The sequence below is a fragment of the Bos grunniens genome, chromosome 14 (assembly GCF_055505025.1).
Source record: "Bos grunniens cultivar Pamir isolate PY7600 chromosome 14, Bosgru_T2T1.0, whole genome shotgun sequence".
Classification (NCBI taxonomy): Eukaryota; Metazoa; Chordata; class Mammalia; order Artiodactyla; family Bovidae; genus Bos; species Bos grunniens.
In genome coordinates this window covers 14,646,692-14,667,426 of record NC_141178.1, presented here as the reverse complement: position 1 = coordinate 14,667,426, position 20,735 = coordinate 14,646,692, and the positions used below count along the sequence as shown (strand labels likewise).

The window sequence follows — 20,735 nt, the reverse complement described above, 5'->3', positions numbered from 1 at the left end:
GCTCTCGTTGTTTTTTCTTCCTCTCCCCAGCAATGACTTTCAGGGACACTACCCTCCATTTCTTCTCTACGTGAGATGTGTGTACATTTCTGTGCCTAGAAGAAAGTCCCCTTTGCTGGGCCAAACACTTACTGGGCACACTTTGACCTGGACATTAAAAACTAGAAGATCAACAAATACCCTTCAAGTTAAGGGTGTGTTTTCCTGCCAGTGTGTGGGACTGTTCACTCTAGCTTTGAAGAGCTATTTTCTCTCTTTTTTAAAAGACTAAGGTCTCTTAATATACTATGTAGGGAGTACATGGATAGTTTTAAAGGATCCATCAGCCTCCTGATTTTTAAGAGAAATGAAACCAAGTGTATGTGTACAGCCTTCATCAAAGTCTCCAAGGAGTCTGTGATCCCCAAATAGCTTTAAGTAGCACTATACTTGGTTCTCCAGGGAAATCCAGAAGCACTCTTCCATCTTAAAAGTCAAACCCTAAAGTCACACCGACAACAAAACTATAGCCTTAAAAACATAAACTCTGTCCTTTTGTATCTAGACAATGTTACGCATTGTATTATGCTTCACCAACTACTTTAAAGGATCAATATTTGAAACCCTTTAATAATTCAGTTACATACCTCCTGTGGAAGGCATACCTCGCTTAATACTTTTATATAAACATCCTTTAATCTTCACAAAAAGCTGTGAAGTAGCTTTCATGTTTTAAAAGTATGAAAACAGACTTACAAAGCTAATTTTTTTCTGAAGGTCACTGTACTAGGAAGCTGGGGTTTGAACCCAGGTCTTCTGATGCCAAAATCTGTGGTAACATTCTGTAAACTACTAATTTAAATAAATATTAACTGGACTATAGAGACAGAAGGTTGGTTAGTGGTTGCCTAGAGCTGGGAGGCATGAGAGATGAGCTGAGAACGGTGTGGGGCCGAGGAGCAGCGAGGAAGTGACTGCTAATGGATACTGGTCTTCATTCAGGGGCTTGATGAAAAAGTTCTAACACTAGAGTGTGGTGATGGCTGCACAACTCTGAACACACTAAAAACCCCTGAGTTGTGTACTTTTTAGATGGATGAACTGTACAGCATGTGAATTATATCTCAATAAAGCTGTTACAACATCAAATGAACACTAAAGGAGAGTACCATTTTCAATATTTTGTCATCTTAAAGATCAAGATGAATATAATTCAAAAACTCATGACTTAGGTGCTTTTGTTTCCCCAAGTATTTACAATTCATTTCACATTAGGATGGTCAGTGGTAGCTAGAAGAGAAAAGTTGACTTACTATTCCTGGATTAATTCCAGCTTGGCTAGAATCTGGCTGAAGACCTCTTGAGTTTCCTCTACCTCTCCTCCTGCAGGGTCGGGACTGAACTTACTTATCTGTATTCTGACTTAAAGAGACATAAAAATGGAGACAAAAACCTAATACTCAGAAAGGTTTAATCAATAAATTACTACTGGTCATTAGGGCTATGGAAATAGCAAGTTATACTAATGTCATGAGAAGTGCTCATACACATAGCAAGCCAAGCTTGTCTTTAAAACCACAGTTTCATTCCTCCACTTCCCTTTTCAGAAATGTTCAATGGTCCCTTATTATTTATCTTATAAAATTCCAAATTCTCTGCCTGGCACCACGCCCCCACCCCCACCCTCATCTCACATCTGTTATAAAAGCCTCAAGTCAGTCGCCCTCCTCACGGTTTCACACTCAATTCCGTCTCCAAGTTAGGGGGGATTCTCCAGCAGTCCTTTCCCTTCTTCTCCCATGGCTAAGCTGGTAAAGAATCCGCCTGCAATGCAGGAAACCTGGATTCAATCCCTGGGTCGGGATGATCCCCTGGAGAAGGGAAAGGCTACCCACTCCAGTGTTCTGGCTTGGAGAATTCCATGGGCTGTATAGTCTGTGGGGTCTCAAAGAGTCGGACACGACTGAGCGACTCACTTTCACTAGCCTTCAAAATCCGGTATCTTTTAAGCCTACCTCAAGTCTCACATCCTTCTTGACCATTCAGCCTTCACTCTCTTCTTTCACATTACATCCCATCTAGTCACCACTGAACCTTGTACCAAATACAGTAAACTTGCTTCCATCATCATTCTTTGGGGAGGAGACCCCATGTGACAGGCACATAGATCAGAACTGTGTATAAAGGAGATAACTTAGTTGTTAAACTACCATGAGTAGACTTACTTCCCAACTCCAATAAGTCATGCAAAACAGTCAAAATAAACCAGTTCATTCACTAGCAACCCATGAAATAATCTGGAAATTATCTTTATAGGTGAGATTTAAGACAATGTATCATTTTAGAGTTTTCTATTGAGGTGCTTAACTAATATGTATCACTTAGTTTATTACACAGTAATAATAAAAAATTTCACATGATTTATGGAAATGCTTCAAAAATGGATATTTGATTTATATGGACTTCAGTTCAGTTCAATTCAATTCAGTCGCTCAGTCATGTTCGACAGTTTGCAACCCCAGGGACCGCAGCACGCCAGGCCTCCCTGTCCATCACCAACTCCCGGAGCTTGCTCAAACTCATGTCCATCGAGTCAGTGATGCCATCCAATCATCTCATCCTCTGTCGTCCCCTTCTCCTCTCGCCTTCAATCTTTCCCACCATCAGGGTCTTTTCTAGTGAGTCAGTTCTTCGCATCATATAGCCAAAGAATTGGAGTTTCAGCTTCAGCATCAATCTTTCCAATGAACATTCAGGACTGATTTCCTTTAGGATAAACTGGTTGGATCTTCTTGGAGTCCAAGGGACTCTCAAGAGTTTTCTCCAACACCACAGTTCAGAAGCATCAATTCTTCGGCGTTCAGCTTTCTTTATAGTCCAACTTTCACATCCATACATGGCTACTGGAAAAACCATAGCCTTGACTAGATGGACATTTGTGGGTAAAGTAAGGTCTCTGCTTTTTAATATGCTGTATATGGACTTACTCCATTTAAAAATCACATTCATTCTTCCATTCAATAAATATTTCATAGCACCCACTAGGTGTCAGGAATTTAGTCATCAGAACTCAACGCCTATTTTAAAAGGTAACATTCAGAAATACGTTGTCATTGGGTTCACGTTGAAAAGATCTCCTCCATACACATCAAGGTATCAATTGAAGACAACAACCAACACAGGCGCCTAAACAGGCAACATGCTTATCAGTGAAGGTCTTTCAGCTTCTTGCCATGAAGCCACCGTTGGCTATATCTTTTGCTTGGGCATTGTTCTTAGTTACCAAAGCCTTGAGCCTGAATCGTAAATCCTCTTCTTTCCCAAGAATCAAGACAAATCTAGCTATTTTCCTCTCTCCCCATCTCCACCCACCAGAAAAGCAGCATGTCTGAACCCTAGCAAACCATTTCTAAATGACACAGAGCTCTACCCTACACTTACAATCTCCTCAACCGCCAAGAACAGAATGGATCCTTCTCAGATGGGTTTCATGCAATTAGAACTGCTAACTACTCATGCGTACCAATTATGGGCTTTATTTACAAAGTACACTGAGTGTAGACACGGTTCAGACACGCCCTGACATCTATCCTCAGGATCAGTTTAACGTACTTACCTTCCTCTTGCACTTGTGTATCTTATTTAAAAAAAACATCTCCCCCCCGCCGCGCCCGCCGCCAAAAAAAAAAAAAAAAAAAATCCCAGCCTGGCATTCTAGGACCTTCCTCTTCTACAACAGAGGTATTGTGTTCTTGGGCTTGGAGCAAGTATCAAAGAGATAGAAATACTGTTTAGCAAGAAACACTGTCCTTATATAAAGGTATGGAGGGACCATGCATAGGACAAAATGTTCAATTGATCCAATCTTAAAACTGCTTAAAAGTTAAAATCCACAGCATGAGAGCAGTAGTGTGGCCAAAGAGGAAGAATCATTTCCATGTTTAGCTCTTTCTCTTTTAAACATAATAAAATTTCTTAAAGCTGGCTTGTATGTAGTTAACTTCTCAAATGATCATCCCCAAAGAGGGAAATATAATGATGAAAAATCTGAACTCACATTACAAAAATAATCCAAACCATAAATTTTCTAATTCATACTTGGACTCCCAAGTATGTCACTTAATCATATTTGAACATACGTGTTTGTGTGACATTCCGAGAATTCACTGCAAACAAACCATGTTTTAACAACCAAGCTCAAGAGGAAGCTGAGCGGTCCAGCTTTCACTAAAAGTTTAACAATTTATTACAGTTCAAGCTGGAAATATACTATTCTTAGACCAAGAGAAAATTTATACTAACTCAAACCTTCTCTACAGCAGGCAAATAAGTTAAGCCTGTGGATTTGTATGGATGCCTCAACTTGCAGGGTCAATAAAGGGAGTCTGAGAGATGAACAAAGGAAGGACATTGGTGCAGAAAATGCTATTAAATCTGAAGAGTAAGTGTTGTCAGGAGTATCTGAGAAGTAGCCACCTTTTCTGAAGTCTTTCAAGACCGTGAAGTATTATACACCAGAGGGAAAAAATTTTAATCTAGCTGACTTTATTAAATTCCTCCAGTGACATACATTTTGCGTTTGAATGTTTACGCAGCTCCCTTAAATAAATATTGGTATTTATTAGCTGTGCACGTTTGCCTGGTGGCTTCTTTCAACTACCTGAATCATTCTCATTGCTCTATAAACTATAAGTAAATGCTACAATGGAGACATAAAGAAGACCAGAAAGCTACTTCACATCCTAGCTCATACTCAATAGACATTGGTTAACTGATTGGACTTTGAACTAAACAAAACATTTCTAAGTTATTCAAAGCTAGCTTAGTACCATAACAGATACTCTTTTTTTTTTTTTTTTTTGGCCTGATTTGTAGCTTGCGGAATCTTAGTTCCTTGAACAGGGATTGAACCTTGGCCACCACAGTGGAAGGGCCGAGTCCTAACCACTGGATTGCCAGGGAATTCCCACACCAGCTACTATTAATGAACGCTAACTGAATCCCATGTGTGCCCCATGATCCTGGTGGCCTAAGAAAGGAGACAAAACAAAGTCTGTATTAACCATCCATCCACCTACCCATCCAGGAATATGAAACCTCTAAAGTGCTAGGCACCATACTAAAGGCTGAGAATATAATGTGTGTAAATTTTTCCAACTTCTTATTTTCCTTTGCCTCAACATCCCCACAAATAGGCTGTCAACACCTCGTGCAGATGACCAGTTGCCCCAGTGCAATAAAGCTGGCCCTACCACACGTCCCCCTTCCTGCCCTCCCCCAATTGTGAGCTGCTGCTGCTGCTGCTAAGTTGCATCAGTCGTGTCCGACTCTGTGCGACCCCATAGACAGCAGCCTATCAGGCTCCCCTGGGGCCATTTGTGATGATCCCTAAAGACCCTACATGGAGGTCATACGCCCCCCTTTATAACACAACATACGAAACTGAACAAAGTCCCCATCCCTCTGGAGCTTGGTCTAATGAGAGTCAATCAACTGCCATGAAAACAGATTGGAGAAATGTGTTCCCAGGAGAGGTGAGCAGAGCCACGAGAGAGTGTGTGCCTGTGTGTGTGTTAGGGGTGGGGGAGGAGTGGTCAAAGGAGACTGCTCTGAGAGCTGAAGGTGGATAGGCCTTAACTAAAGGAAGAAAGAAAAGAAAAGAGAAACAGAGAGGAAGAATGTTTCACACAGAAACAATAGTTTCTGGGACTTCCTTGGCCATCCAATACTTTGGCCACCTGATGCGAAGAACTGACTCATTGGAAAAGACCCTGAGGCCGGGGAAGATTGAGGGCAGGAGGAGAAGGGGACGACAGAGGATGAGTTGGTTGGATGGCATCACCGACTCAATGGACACAAGTTTGAGCAAACTCCGGGAGTTGGTGATGGACAGGGAAGCCTGGCGTGCTGCAGTCCACGGGGTCGCAAAGAGTCGGACACGACTGAGCAACTGAACAAGAACAAACAACCCTAGTGGTCCAGCAGTTAAAGACTCTGCTTCCACTGCAGGGGGGCTGGGGGCAAGGGTTCAGTCCCTGGTCGGGGAACTAAAATCCCATATGCTGCTCAGTGTGGCCAAAACGTAAAAAGAATAAAAGAAAGAGCAGTTTATGCAAAAGTCCCGGAGCAAGGAAGTGGCCCACAGGAGAAGCTGAAATCTGCCCACGCTACTGGGTGACAGGAGAGCAGGCAACACGAGGAGACGGGGCGGAGAAGCAGGCAGAGGCCAGACATGCAGCAGGTAGGCAAGGGTGTGTCCATACCTTAACATTAAACAAGAGGAAATAACAAAACCCAGAAAGCTTCATGTAGCAACGATAGAAAGTGGACTGGATCCCAAATCAGACAAGCGCTTCCTAGTCCCAAGTTCCAGATCAAAAGCAAGTGGGTGCCAACCTCTGCCTCAGTCAGTGTGTCAGACGAAGGTACCAAGACCTATCTCCCAGCACCCGGTGAGGAGTGCATTAGGTAAAGCATGTGAAGTCGCTTTGTAAAGTGTTTAGCAAATCATTGGCATTATAAGATTACAGGTTATTTTAAATTAAATGTCGGAACATAAACCATGATTTGCATAAATTCTATTTTCTCCTTTTAACATCAAATTAGGAAACATGTGCCCAAAGGTGGGAGGCTTCCCAGGTGGATATAACATACTTTAAGGGTAATATTCTCATACTTGTGCTTCACTGAAGGAAATGATGTTTACAAAACTTAAGACCTAATTAAAATTCAGATGTTAACCTACACTATGACCTTTCATGGATGGATGGCCTGCTCTTCAGCTACTCATATATTTCAATACACCATATATTATATTTCAATATACTAGAATCTTAAATGATCACCATGTAAACTTCCTCAGAAAAAATATCTCTGGTATTAATCCAGAACTGTATGTCATCAATCAAAAATCTTATTACACAGAGAGCTTGGCGCCAAACTAGACAGAAAGCTTACCAATCCTTGTATATAATTAGACATAAGTAAGTACAAGTGGCTTTTATGGTTTGAAGGCAATATTCTAAAGTAGAGCAATAAAGCATAAAGAAAAAAATACATTTGTGGTTCTTTACGATGGATAAATGATTGTATCATCTACTTCGTTCTTGGTGTGTGCAGTTCTTGCTGCCAGAAAATAGCAAGCAAGAAAAAAAAAAGCAGGGTGCTCTAAAATTGATGTTGGTGTAAGGTTTGCTTATCTCTACAACTTCCCATGACCCTTATCTCTTCCTAAAAGGAAGATATTAAAGCAATCAAATTTAGCAAGAGGAATGACTCAGCACACACACACACACACACACACACACATAGTTTAGGCTATTTTCATATTATAAAGTGTAACTTCTAGGTCATTTGCAGCTAAAACTGCTACAGGAATCTTCAAAAAATATTTTTTAAAAATCAAAATAATAAAACAGTATAAATTTTTATAAAAATTCTAAAACAACCCATGAGTATAGCATACTTACAGATTTGTTATCAAAACTGAATGCCTGTAATATTTTCCGAAATTAATACTGGTTTTATAGGGATTGAGTCTATTTAAAAAGTATGCCTCGTAAAACATATTTTTTTCTTACAAATACTTATCAAATGAAACTTTTAGCAATTTCTCCCTCAATGTAAAATAAAGGTGTAAAATTTTGTAAAATAAAGGTGTCAGATTTTCACATCATTTTTAAAATGTGAAATTTTCATTACATATTAACTTCAAGCCTAAAATTGCTGTTTTCTCTTCATCAGTCTGATTATAAAATAGCTGTTCTGAAATTACTGAAATATCTACAAGATTGTTTCATTCAATACCAGAAAACTCTTATAAGCTTAACGAATTGGAGAAGCATTACCGAATTGGAGAAGCATTACCGGCTAACAAAGGCAAGAAGGTTCAAGAAGCCACAGGAATTTCATCATTCCATCTTCCAACGTGGGACGGGGGAGGGGAGACCACGCTAGGAAAAGCTAAGTAAGTGCACACTGAAGGATTGTAAAGTATCCCTTCTACAGAACAACAGAACCGCAGAACAAAATAGGCAGCCTTCAAAAAAACAGCATAAAAATACTTTTAATTGTATGTTAAAAGTTAGGAACAAAAACCTAAAACCTTTGTCCCTTTTAGCATTGAAAGCAGAGAAAGAGTGCCTATAAGTAAGAATATTAGAAAATGTTGTCCTAAGTAAAAGTTAGGACTTGACAACGATATTGAGTCAGAATAAATGCCTAGGTACACAAACACCGAATGTATTGAGTGAAACAATGCATTTTTTAAAAGGCAAAGTGCAAACTGATTTTAAGTAAAAAAACAGTGGCTGGATAGAATGCCTTCCTTTTAGATGCTGGACAGAATTCAAACAAATGCATGGCAACAACACCGCACCATTTACTTCCCTTTCAGTTTTGAAACCCATATGTGCCAAGATCAATAACATGGACTATAATCTAAGAACTTTAATATATCAAAACAAAAGAGGGAAAGAAGGTCTTCGGGACCTCTGGGTAGAACAGAGTCTCAAGATGAAACTCATGAGTAAAAACAAGTTAGAGTTTAATATTAGACACTAGAATCTGTATTTGATTCCTTATTTCATGTGTAGACTGAGACATCAGCTTGAACAAAGTCTGGGTAAAGTAAGGCTTTAAGCCAAGCCCAGCTGGAGAAGAACACCATCAAGTCAGGGGCAAGTCAAATACACACCAATGTTTCAAGGCTTCTGCTGAAGAATGCTTAAGTTTGTTCCTTTCCCCAAATTAGGACCCAACAAGTCCTCCAAGAAAGCAGCAAGAACTGATTCCTCACACTGCCGATCAAGTCCCTGATTCATGGGGCACTCACCCTGCCCCCCCCAAGAGTGAACACAGGCTGATCTTGTTCAAGGAAGAGGAAGGAGGAAGAGGGGAACTGACGGAAATGGAGCTATCTGAGAAAACCTATTCTAAGAAAAAGGAAGTGGGCACAAGAGACTCTGGCACCTGAGTTCACGGTAGGGGCAGGGGTGGAATCAGAGTGGAGAGATTGAAGTCTCAGAGCAGAGGGCCTGGCAAGCTCGCTGAGCTAGTTAAGAATTTTTTCTATAACTGGTTTCTTCCTCGGTATCTCTCCCTCCATAGAGTCTCAAAACGATCTGCCTGCTCTCATAAATAAGCAGAGTCAACTACTTGAAAAGCCCATTAGAATCCAAAGTGACCCATCCTGAAACTAGCTTGCACTGGTGATGAGCCGTACAAGAGCTTAAGTACAAAGCCTTGGGGCTGGATAGGTTAGGCTACTTCCTGGTTCCTTCCTGCTGACTCTGGGCAAGTGACTTACCTGCCCCGAGTCTCTCTGGTTAACTCATCTGTGACTTGGGCTGGGTAACAGTATACCCGCCTCACACGAAGGCAGGGAGGATTCCAAGACTGAACACAGAGCGCTTAGGACAGCTGCTTGGCACCCAAATAAGCAGTGCATAGCATTAGTTACTAGTAATTTTTTACTGATGAAGTGACTTTTCTAATGTCCTATGTAGAGATGGGTTTGAGAAGAAAAATTATTCTTATCAAGAAATAAGATAAGATTCTTATCTCTTAAGCAGATTCTCCCTTAATCCCATTTAGTGGGTGAGAGGTGAATTTCTGGGGGTTTGTAGGAACCCAGAGCAAGCATGTGAAAGGTGTCTTCTACGCACCTACATCACCTGCCTGGGCGAGGCATGGGCCGAAGAATACCTCCCCCAGGGGACGAGTTAATGGGCCAAAGGGCTAGAAGCAAGTTGGAGCTCCCCGGGGACAGTCACCTCCTATTGTCAGCAGCCCTGCTCAGGTGGGACTTGGATTGTTATGATTCAGTTCAATTCAGTTTAGTTCAGTCACTCAGTCGTGTCCGACTCTTTGTGACCCCATGGACTGCAGCATGCCAGGCTTCCCTATCCATCTCCAACTCCCGGAGCTTACTCAAATTCATGTCCATCAAGTGAGTGATGCCATCCAACCATCTCATCCTCTGTCGTCTCCTTCCCTTTCTGCCTTCAATCTTTCCCAGCATCAGGGTCTTTTCAAATGAGTCAGTTCTTCACATCAGGTGGCCAAAGTATTGGAGTTTCAGCTTCAGCATCCGTCCTTCCAATGAACATTCAGGACTGATCTCCTTCAGGATGGACTGGTTGGATCTTCTTGGAGTCCAAGGGACTCTCAAGTCTTCTCCAACACCACAGTTCAAAAGCATCAATTCTTCAGTGCTCAGCTTTCTTTATAGTCCAACTCTCACGTCCATACATGACTACTGGAATTGTTATGACTGGCCAGTTTAAATAAGAATCACTGTAATATACTTCAGTGGAGCACTTTAGTTTTTAATGAGACATGCCTGGAGAAGGGAGGTTAGGGGTCTTGTTTGGGGCTAAGTTACTTCTCCAGGGTTCTAGGGGTCTGTTTGTTGGTTGGGAATCGGCCCAAGTCAATGGAGGTGCTACACGTGCACAGTGAGGGGGGGTGCGTATCAAAACTCCCTCCTCACTGCACAGCTGACACAAGTGTGCCAATAATGACAGTATCAATGGCCATTAAGCTTTCTTCTTCAGTAGAATTTTTCTCTCTCTGGGAATGACTGTTAGCATTCTCCATCAACTGCTTGAACTGAATTATCACTAGATTCTATCAAAAATCCTACACTTAGACTGGGGCAACTATCCCATCTTCCACTTTAATTTTAATTCTTACATTTTACATTATACACACTTGTACATATGAGATCACTGACAAGCGCTGGGGGTTCAAATGTTCCTGTGAGCCAAGAGGTCCCAGCCTATCTAAGCTGCCCATATTTGGAGGGCTACATACACTGCTACAGAAACCCCAAAGGCCCAAGTGTAAAATTTCAAACCAAAATGCGAGAGAGAAGTCTCGTCGGAAGGGAGCTGGATTTCAAAACCGACGAATCAGAAAAGTTCTTCTAATTCTATTCTTTGAGCTAAAAGACTAGGACAGTTAATCACTACCACAGTTTTTAGGCTCTGGTTCAACCTAAAGAAATAAGTTTTGTTTTAAACCATGTTCATTAAATTTAAAAATATAAAGTTCAATAATTTTTTGAATACTTACTTGAGTAATATTCAGTACTTATCGAATTTCTATATTAAGGCATTTCAGGGTATGCAAACATACAGAAGTTCTCACTATAGCCCTCAGAAGAAAAACTGATTTAAGGTCTTTTAAAACCATATTGTCCCCGAAGACAGGCCAACTAAGGAGAAACAAAGGGCCAAGTAATAAACATTCCACGAATTACTGGTTGCAACGGGCCTACTTATGAAGACAAGTGGTTCTATCTACAAGCTGTATTAAAGCTTCCTAGAGTTACTGTTATTAGGGTTGAAACCCCCTTTCACAACATCTCATAAGCCACTCATTTCTAAAAAGGCCACTCAGTTCACAGCAGCTGCTGGACAGCTCTCAAATAGACTTTACCTCCATTTTCTGAGTTAGATAAGACTAACAGATAAGACTTTTGTTATTCGGGTATCCCACATTGGCAGGAGACCCTCAAGCCTCCCAGCTGTTTAGTGGGATTGTGATTCAAGAGCAGGAAACATATGTAAACACTGGGGGGTAAATTTGTTTGCTTTTCCCCCGTATCAATACCTCCACTTGGGAGGAAAATGAATGAAAAGGAGAAAAAGGAGAACAGGAAACACTGCTATACCAAACTGTTTTCCTACAACACTCTTCCTAAGTTTACGTGAAGAACTAAGGATCTCAATTTCAGTATAGAGTGTCCTTTCAACACTCCATTTTTAGATGCCTCCACTCAGACTACCCAAGAAATGCTTCTGACAGACAGAGATAAAAGGTACACAGACACATTTGAGTTCAATTTGCTAGAACAGTGATAAGAAGAAATTTCACCCAACACATAATATGCTGCAAAAACGCATGACATGATGTCTACTCTATGTGCACACTCTCGTCTAGGAGGCTCTAAAGTTGGGGGTCAGAGCTTTTTTGTTGCTGTGGTCCTACTCACCACCAAAATCAACATGAAGATGAGTGAAGTGCATGCCCTCAAAGCTGAAAATTCCCTGTTTTGCGTTCACTGCAAAGCAGATTCTCACCCATTAAAACACAGTGTAAACAGAGGGCTCAGCCCAGCAATTTCACTGGTCCGTTTCAGGTCATGGCTACTTTCAGCAGTTCCTCACCTTTCCTGAATATTCCTGTCACTTCAAGAAGAAAAAGGAAGCATTGAGATGATGGGGTAAAATATAGGTTAAGAACAGAGAAAGGATGGCAGCTCGCTCCCTGCAGGGAAGATTGCCTGAAGGCGAGCAGAATCCTTCTATCAAGATGGATCACACTGCAGTCTGCAGCAAAAAGCATCTGTGATCCTTAGAACTCTCTTCCTCCTTGACCTTTCATGTTTGGGGAAAGATAAAGCGTGGGCATCTCAACTACCTTTATTATTGTTGTTGCTGCTATTGTGACAAACATCTATGAAACCTGCCTAAAACTTTGCATAAAAAGCCAAACCAGGAACCACCCAAGTCAGGTCAGCCATCAAGACAAAGTATCCTTTAAATTCAGACTCCATAGTTTTACATAAGAGCCACTCAGTCTATATCAGCAGGGGAAAAAAAAAAAAAACCTCTATCTAGGTACACCCTGATACCACTTATTATTTATTACCATTATTTTATGAAGAGTTCAGACTAACCTCACGATTAAATACTGGGATGCAGCAAATGAAGGCAGACCCTAACAACTGCCGGCAGCTTCTTCTCTAAATAATGGTGGAAAGCGTTGGTGGGGAGGTGGTCCCCAAGTTTATGAGTGAGCCTGAGTCATAATTAGGCCTCCTGGATCCATATTTACCAACTGTGACTCACACTGTAAGTGTGGCTGTGGGAGACTTTTATAGGATAAGCCACTGAACCAGATTTTCATATGTACGTCCGAGGTATCGGATGTGAGTGGAACTTTCAACAGGGGGTTGGCGGGGGGCGGGGGACGGTACATCACTACCTAAACGCCATCAACTCAAACCTTTGAGACACAATAATAAATTGAAAATAGCCCGCACTTTCCACTCAACTCGGATATGAGACCATTCAACCTCACACAAAAAGGTTTTGTGAATCAATAGGCCATTTAGAAATGGTCCGTTTTCATTCTAGCACAGCGGCTTTTTAAAAAATGGTCACACCCAATATAGCAGCCTGTGGTCTGTGTGGAAAGTGCTGGTTCAGAAGAGCTCTGCTCTTTTTGAGGGCTCCCATCAACAGAGGGAATTCACGGCAGGATGCACGGCTGGGCCCATTAATCAATATATGGAAATTCAAACAAAAGGCGTGTGCAAGCCCTCTTCCCAAAAGCATTTTGTAATTCCACATAAGGAATCAGAGGTGGGGGACTCTAGATAGATAGAGGACTAACCATTCTGACAAATCTTTAATGAAACACTTGAGAAATCCATTCACACATAGTCCTGTTTCACACACCAGCCTTTTTCCTCAGCTCCAAACTTGATAGCAATAACTAATAACTCACCTCCCTTTCTTTGTACTTTTAGCTGAGACCACTGAGGAACAGAAAACTCCATCGTACGTTCTACAAAATTTTCCGCATTTCGTTTTTCCTCCAGTTTACTATGAGGATGGCATTCCCATCACACAAAAGAAAGAGAGGGTCTTCTGTAGGGAAGTCCATGTCTCCTCCATCACTGCATTCTATTAACTGGAGCTTTCTGTGTTCTTTAATTGGCTAATTTTTTCACTAACAGGAATTTGTTTCAGGTTTTTAAAACAGAGAAGAGAGAGACAGCAGGCCAGCCAATCAGTCAAGTGCTAAATTGCTGTGCTATGCTATGCTATGCTAAGTTGCTTCAGTTGTGGCCAACTCTTTGCAATCCTATGAACCGTAGCCCCACAGGCTCCTTTATCCAAGGAATTCCCCAGGCAAGAATACTGGAGTGGCTTGCCATGCCCTCCTCTAGGGGATCTTCCTGATGCAGGGATCAAAGCCATGTCTCTAATGTCTCTTGCTTTGGCAGGCAGGTTCTTTACCACTAGTGCCACCTGGGAAGCCCAAAGACTAAATTCATGTCATCGCGTGTGTTGCTCAGTCATGTCCAACTCTTTGTGACCCCGTGGACTGTAGCCTGCCAGGCTCCTCTGTCCATAGGATTCTCCAGGCAAGAATACTGGAGTGGGTTGCCATTTCCTTCTACCAAATCAGCTTACCCTAAATGAACCTAAGATCATGGCATCTGCTCCCATCACTTCATGGGAAATAGATGGGGAAACAGTGGAAACAGTGGCTGATTTTATTTTTCTGGGCTCCAAAATCACTGCAGATGGTGATTGCAGCCATGAAATTAAAAGATGCTTACTCCTTGGAAGGGAAGTTATGACCAAACTAGATAGCATATTCAAAAGCAGAGACATTACTTTGCCAGCAAAGGTCCATCTAGTCAAGGCTATGGTTTCTCCAGTGCTCATGTATGGATGTGAGAATTGGACTGTGAAGAAAGCTGAGCACCAAAGAATTGATGCTTTTGAACTGTGGTGTTGGAGAAGACTCTTGAGAGTCCCTTGCACTGCAAGGAGATCCAACCAGTCCATCCTAAAGGAGATCAGTCCTGGGTGTTCATTGGAAGGACTGATGCTGAAGCTGAAACTCCAATACTTTGGCCACCTCTGTGAAGAGTTGACTTATTGGAAAAGACCCTGATGCTGGGAGGGATTGGGGGCAGGAGGAGAAGGGGACGACAGAGGATGAGATGGCTGGATGGCATCACCGACTCAATGGACAGGAGTTTGGGTGGACTCCGGGAGTTGGTGATGGACAGGGAGGCCTGGCGTGCTGCGATTCATGGGGTCGCAAAGGGTCGGACACGACTGAGCGACTGAACTGAACTGAAATGCTAGTAAGGGCTCCTCTGAGAACGTAAGAAAGACTGTGGACCCTCACCACACTCTGAAACTGGTGTGTCCACACAAAATTCTACAGTTTCTGGCAGTTGATTCATGAAATCCTTAGGTTCCATCCAGGATTCATGGACTCCTAGTCAAACTGGAAAAGTCTCTGACCTCAGGTTATTTTGGATGCTGTGAGGGACCACGGTTGGGCCCTTCCAGGGGTAGATGTAAAGGGTTCCCTTTCTAAAAAATGCAATAGATCACGTAAGTGGAAAATTCCTCTGCAATTTCTGAGCAGTCTACAGAAGGGCAAACTCCTTCTTCAGCTAATACTTTCTTTGTAGGAAAAGTTCTGCCCTTTAATTGCTGATCTTCCCCTCTCCCTGTCCCCTCACAGCTTGTACCACCTCACCAGGATAACTCAGCAGCCCCAGAACTGCTCCTCCAGCCAGAGCTCTGGTCTCCCCACCTTAAGTCACAAAACCCCATCCAAAAACGGAAGGGATGCCAAAATGTCATCCCTGCTACCCTGTCAGGGTATCCTGTTTACTCCACAAAGCAGGGGGTCCCAGCACTCTGGGGAGTTCATGGTCAGCAGGATGTTTGTCAGAAATGCAGATGCCCAGGCCACACCCCAAACCTCAGAACACGCTGAACTGACCGAATTTCAGAGTACGGTGCAGGAATGTGCGTGAACTGACCGAATTTCAGAGTACGGTGCAGGAATGTGCGTGAACTGACCGAATTTCAGAGTACGGTGCAGGAATGTGCGTGCTTACAGAGCTCGTGGACATTTCTCATGCACCTGCAGTTCGTGAACCGTTGCTCACAAATCATCTTTCACTGAAGCCTGGGTGAGATTCTCCTTGCCTGTCTCCTTCCTAATATTAATTTACGTGTTCATTCTCACCTAAGACTGTTCTGTTTCTTATCTCTACATGAGAATATTCTCTACCTACTTAAATGTTACCTATTTCAAGAGGTCTACCTCAAAGCCCTTCCTTCCCCAACATGGACTGATCTATTCTGATCTCTCTCAAAGTGAATTTTTCTAACTTCACACATCTGAACTACCTAGTCCTTAAAATGGGCTTCCCTGGTGGCTCAGACAGTAAAGAATCTGCCTGCAATGTGGAGACCTCGGTTTCACCCCTGGGTCAGGAAGATCCCCTGAAGGAGGAAATAGCAACCCGCTCCAGGATTCTTGCCCGGAGAATCCAATGGACAGAGGAGCCTGGTGGGCTACAGTGCATGGGGTCGCAAAGAGTCGGACACAACTGAGCGACCAACACTTAGTCCTTAAGATACTAGTGATTAGCCCAGTCCTGGTTCTACAGAATTGGAAGAACATGGAATGAATGTAAATATGTAAACATTAAAAGAAAGAACTCTCAAAACCACTAAAATCCTGTCTGTTGAGTTTCTACTTTCTGAAATGCCTCCAAAATATTTCTGAAACAGAGCCCAGGCAGAGAAGAGTTAAAGTCTTTAAACCTGCTCTCTCAGCTAATGCAATGGATGCCAGCTACTAGAGCAAAGCTAGTCAGGTGGAGACAGCTGTGCCAGGGCTTAGCCTAACAGGATATACCGACAGTGCGAAGAGCCAGCTCACTGAGCTTCTGGAAAAGACTTCAACTCTGCCCCTCCCCCTCCTCCCAGCAGCGTCTCAAAAACCCCTGTGCCATTTAATTAAACAGGCCCATAAAAAGTAGTGCAGGCTTAAAACTCCACATGATAACCTGTTGTATAAAAATATACAATTACTTTTTAAAGTTATGCACAATTCGGGTGATAATTATACCAATAATAAACTGCCCTAGAATATGCATGTGTTTCAAAAAGCTTCAATCCTCAAATCTTATGAGTAGGCATGTGTGCAAGAGTGCTAAGTCATTTCAGTTGTGTCTGACTCTCTGCGACCCCATGGACTGTAGCCTGCCAGGCTCCTCTGTCCATGGGATACTCCAGGCAACAATACAGGAGTGGGTTGCTATGCCCTCCTCCAGGGGATCTTCCTGACCCAGGGACGGAACCTGTGTATCCTGCATTACAGGAAGATTCTTTATCCCTGAGCCACTGGGGAAGCCCATGAGTGGGAATAACCATTCCTAAATCCACTCATTTATTCAAAAAAATTAACTGCAAAGCTTCCCAGATATGTGACATCGTGCTAAGGGTGGAGGGGACACCAAGATGAACGAGAAATGGTTATTGCCCTTGAGGACTCAGCACAGTCTTGTAGGAAGGGATATAATAAAGACAAATAGCTAGAGCGCAAAGCAGTGTGTGGTAAGTGCTATGACAGAAAGTCAAGGTACTAGAGGGGCTCAGGAGAGAGGCAGCGATGACCAGAATAAATAGAGAAAACAGCAGCAGCAGTTCACTCAGGTTTTGAGGTTAGGATTGAGAGGACAGTCAGCAAAAACCCTTATGATCGGAAGGGACGGGCAATTAAGGCAGAGTTGTTGAAAGGATAATTGAACTGACGTTCCTTGACTTCTCCTGGGTACACCCGTAGGACAGGGATGACTACATCCGTCAAGTCACTTTGCTGATAGGTAAACCATGTCCCATCAGTCCAAAGGCCCGCAGGTTCTTTCTTTCCTAACAATAGTGTGGCCCAACCTCAAAGTAAGTCCCCAAAGAAATTTGGGGGAAAACTATGTTTGGCAATACACTAGACAAGAAGAAATGAGAGGGAGCCTTCTGGCAGAGCAAAGGACACAAAGTCAGGAAACCTGGGTTCAAGTTCATTTCTTCAGCTAGAACACCTTGAGTAAGTAACTCACACTCTGTTTCATCATATGCAAAATATAATGCAAATGATAATTTCCCCACCCAGTAAAAGTGCCATTCCAACACATGGATGTGAACGTCCTTTATAAAATTATAAAGCTTTTCAAAATGTAAGGCAATATTACTGGGTAGGTTTTGAAAAGTTTTAAAATATATTTTAAAGTATACATTGTCTCAAAAAAAAAAAAAAAACCCTCAAATAATATGACTGTCCACAGCAAGGGGAGCTCTAGGCTCAAGCAGAAGTAGATGCCAGAGTGGAAAAATGGAAATAAACAAGATGATGCTAAAATTGTTGGGCTACTAGAAAACCAATCCTGAAAGCACCTTACAGTTAGTCTTTCTGTTTAATAAACAAAGACACCTCCTTAACAGAAAGTCAGCTCAAATTTGTTTAAATTAAAAACTGCAACATAAAAAAATCCTAAATGATATTCGATTAAAAAAAACACTTATTTTCTTGAGATTACATGATGCTCCCTCAATAATTATAAAGATATTACTATGGTCCTACCTAGTTTCCTTCTTTATCATCTTGGCTTTTTTAAATAGCTAGGGTCAATCAAGATTGCCGGGAGAAATATCAATAACCTCAGATATGCAGATGACACCACCCTTATGGCAGAAAGTGAAGAGGAACTCAAAAGCCTCTTGATGAAAGTGAAAGAGGAGAGTGAAAAAGTTGGCTTAAAGCTCAACATTCAGAAAACTAACATCATGGCATCTGGTTCCCATCACTTTATGGGAAATAGATGGGGAAACAGTGGAAACAGTGTCAGACTTTATTTTTGGGGGCTCCAAAATCACTGTAGATGGTGATTGCAGCCATGAAATTAAAAAACCCTTACTCCTTGGAAGAAAAGTTATGACCAACCTAGATAGCATATTCAAAAGCAGAGACATTACTTTGCCAACAAAGGTTCGTCTAGTCAAGGCTATGGTTTTTCCTGTGGTCATGTATGGATGTGAGAGCTGGACTGTGAAGAAAGCTGAGCGCTAAAGAATCGATGCTTTTGCACTGTGGTGTTGGAGAAGACTCTTGAGAGTCCCTTGGACTGCAAGGAGATCCAACCAGTCCATTCTGAAGGAGATCAGCCCTGGGATTTCTTTGGAAGGAATGATGCTAAAACTGAAACTCCAGTACTTTGGCCACCTCATGAGAAGAGTTGACTCATTGGAAAAGACTCTGATTCTGGGAAGGATTGGGGGCAGGAGGAGAAGGGGACGACAGAGGATGAGATGGCTGGATGGCATCACCAACTCGATGGATATGAGTTTGAGTGAACTCTGGGAGTTGGTGATGGACAGGGAGGCCTGGCGTGCTGTGATTCATGGGGTCGCAAAGAGTCAGACACGACTGAGCGACTGAACTGAACTGAGGGTCAATCAATAACGAATATTCAGTATACAATTATCTAAGTTAAATACATACGCACATAAAAAACAGAATTTTACCAAACTGAAAGTCATTTTCATAGTTAAAGAAACAAATGCAAGACACATACACACATCTGTACCTTATATTGAACTCTTTTGCCATTAGCCATAAAAATGTTTGAAGCTCTAAGTAAACATATCAGCCTGTTAACCTGCACTAAAGGATTCTATAATGTGACTAATTAAAATAAATCCTCCTTTGATCCCATACAGCCCTCAAGACTTTCAAATTCTAACATATCAGACTAGCATATGCTTTATAATTTAACTAGCATGCTTATAATTTAAGAGTCAAATACATTTTTTCCATCCAAAGAACCCCTAACACGCCAGACTCTGCAGCTATTTCTCAAATTCCTCACCTCCTGAATATGTAGCAGCTTCAAGTTGCCTTCCTCCGCTCCCCATTTTTCCTTAATAACTGATTTTCTCCACAAGTTCCTCCCTTTTAACCACAGTAGCAATAAAATTTATCGTTCAACCAGGGCACTTTGGAGAGGGAAAGAGGGGAGCTATTAATAATTAAGCCAGAAAATCAGGTATGAAAACCCAGGACATATGCTCAGCCCACGTGCGTGCTAAGTCGTTTCCATGGTGTCCGACTCTGCGACCCTATGGGACCACTGGAAAAACCTGACAGCTTGTTGATCTCTGGTAGAAATGGAAGAAAAACCATCCCTCACTGTTAAAGAGGCATTAATAACCCTCAATTAAATAGGCATCAACAACGTCAGCTTCCAACTTCAGAGGCTCATCCTCATCCAAAACACTCATTAAGTGCATTTTACTGCACTGGGTGCTGCCAAGGTCAGAGGGCTACAGAGCCCATGTCCTCCCTGAATGGACAGTCCAAAGGAGGAAAATGATATGGGCTGTAAAATTGGAGATCCTCACACACCAAACAGGTGATTCAAAAACGGAGGCCAAGGAGGAAGGGCAGAGCTGGATTTCGGAATGGAGCAGAAAGCAAACCAGTTAAAGGGGAAAACTGGTGATCCTTAAGGCATGGGCTCTGGGGACACAGCGACAAGCCACACCACGTTTTGGGAGGCGAAGCCAGGCAGAAACAGGCTTCTCTGTGATGTCCTCGTGAAGCCCTTGTCCGTGTGAAGCCCATTTCACATGGTCCTTTCTCATGGCTCAGTGCAGGTTCACCTGAGTTTAGGGCCAAAGCATCCTTTACCGTGATGTAAGTGCACCGCCCAGTCCAGCAGCCATCAATCACACCCTCACCTCCCACTGACCTGTAAAGCTCCCCTAAACCTGGGGACACTTGTGCAGTCACTGGAGTCTAATGAGCACCCAAAAACCAGATGTTCAATAAATATCTTTAAAAATCATAGGAAAATATGCAGAACATAAAATATACCGCGTTAGCCATTCTCAACTGTACAGTTCGGGAGTGTTTACATTCACTACGTTCTACACCCATCACGACCATCCATGCTCTTCATCTTGCAAAACTGAAACTCTGTACCCATTAAACTAATCCCCATTCCTCCTGCCCTCAGTCGCTGGGCCACCACCCTTCTATCTTCTTTCTGTGTCCAGGAATCTGGCTGCTCTAGGTGCCGCGCATAAATGAAAGTGGAATCCTACAAGACTTAACACTTGTCTTTCGCGACTGGCTTATTC

At 42.4% G+C, this 20,735-nt stretch overlaps 1 protein-coding gene across 5 annotated transcripts in view; it reads right to left on the bottom strand.

Moving 5' to 3' along the window:
- Positions 1 to 20,735, bottom strand: part of SDC2 (syndecan 2) — a 122,758-nt gene that overhangs the window by 53,176 nt on the left and 48,847 nt on the right. The window lies entirely within an intron of this gene.